Source organism: Cyprinodon variegatus, unplaced genomic scaffold, assembly GCF_000732505.1.
Source record: "Cyprinodon variegatus isolate N-32 unplaced genomic scaffold, C_variegatus-1.0 Scaffold399, whole genome shotgun sequence".
Taxonomy (NCBI): Eukaryota; Metazoa; Chordata; class Actinopteri; order Cyprinodontiformes; family Cyprinodontidae; genus Cyprinodon; species Cyprinodon variegatus.
Window position 1 is genome coordinate 420,623 of NW_015150852.1, and position 1,494 is coordinate 422,116.

At 44.5% G+C, this 1,494-nt stretch overlaps 1 protein-coding gene across 1 annotated transcript in view; it reads left to right on the forward strand.

Annotated features, from left to right (window-relative positions):
• LOC107092892 (probable cation-transporting ATPase 13A2) overlaps positions 1–1,494 on the forward strand; it is a 27,734-nt gene that overhangs the window by 23,734 nt on the left and 2,506 nt on the right. The gene's annotated exons all lie outside the window — the stretch shown is intronic.

A 1,494-nucleotide genomic window follows, 5' to 3' on the forward strand; every position in this document is an offset into this window, starting at 1 on the left:
ATCTTTTTAAGTGGGAGAACTTGCACTATTGGTGGCTGACTAAATACTTTTTTGCCCCACTGTATATAGCACTCTTTTGAGTCAGAGGACCACAAAGTGTTCGACAATACATTCACCCATTCACATGAAAAGGGATTCTGAGTCTCCTATGATTCTTCTGTGCACGGCTTTGGATGATTAAGGGGTTCGCATTTATAGCAGACTTGGACTTAGACAGACTTAGACAGGTTTTTTTTTCATTTTGTACACACAAGTGAAGTGTATACAAAAAGAAATTTTGTTTAGTACAGATCTCTAAACTTTTTAATTTTTTAAGTACAGCCTTGATAAAGGTAAGCAGCATTGACAAAAACACAGAGATGAAAAGAAAATTGGTGCAGGGTTTCCCTGCATGAGATAGAGGATGTATGCAGCAATTCTGTTGGTTGGGGGTGCTTAAAATTTAAGGTAACAATTTTGATATTTCTTTACAACCCCAAAGATTACCACACCAAGAACACCATCCCAAAATAGCGACAGCATCATGCTGAACATGTTTGTAATATTACCATGATTAACTTTAAAATAGGGAAAGATGTTGTGAGATCTGATAAGCTTCTGTTTTGCCAGAGTTACGGTAGTTCATTACATGACCACTGAGGGAGCTCTAGAAAACAAGACATGAGCTCTCTGTTCTTGAGCCAATCTGATGTTCATATGAAGTTGGGAGATGTGTAGAGATTGACTCTGCAGAAAGTTGGCGACTTCTTCGCAATGAAGCATCCACTCAAGTCTTGAGTTAAAAAACCCCCAGAAATCTAAGATTCTGATAGGAAATGTGAGGTTTTAGTTTAAAACATTTTTATTATGCCTATGACTGAATGGTACTACTCATTCTGCATTCTTAAAGTTGTGGGTTCCATCCCAGCTTCATCACTTCTCACATGTTCATGTACCTCTGATCCTGGCACTACTCACCACACATTGTTGGCTAAATACAGCATGCAAAGCAGCCGAAGTGGTAACGCTTTTGATGGTCCATATGGCTTATTCCTGGCAGCTGCTTTGCGGGGCCTAGTCCCGCGGGGCCTAGTCCCCCGGCGCCCAGTCGGGGCTTCTGCCGGGGTGGCAGGGCAGACCTGTCCCCGCGGCTCCTGGCAGCTCCGGTATTGCAATGGCTGGGGGATTTCCTCAGGGCCGTCTCTCCTCCTCCCCTTGTTGGGGGGTCGGATTTCCTGGGTTGGCCCCTCCAGGCCGCCTTTACTCTTGGAATCCTATTGGACGTCTGGGGCTTTGGGTCCTCCGGCGCTGGCCTCGGTGCTCTGGGGGGGGTGCGTCTTTGACTCTTCACAACCACTATTGAGCATTTTCCCTTTGGATACACCTTGCACGCACAAGTGCACTCTCATAAACATCTACAGGTGTTTAGCTCCAGGTACTTAGAGACTCACTTCCATACAGAAAGCCCATATTCTTATCTTCAGCTACCACAGTATACATGTCAGATTAAGTAAT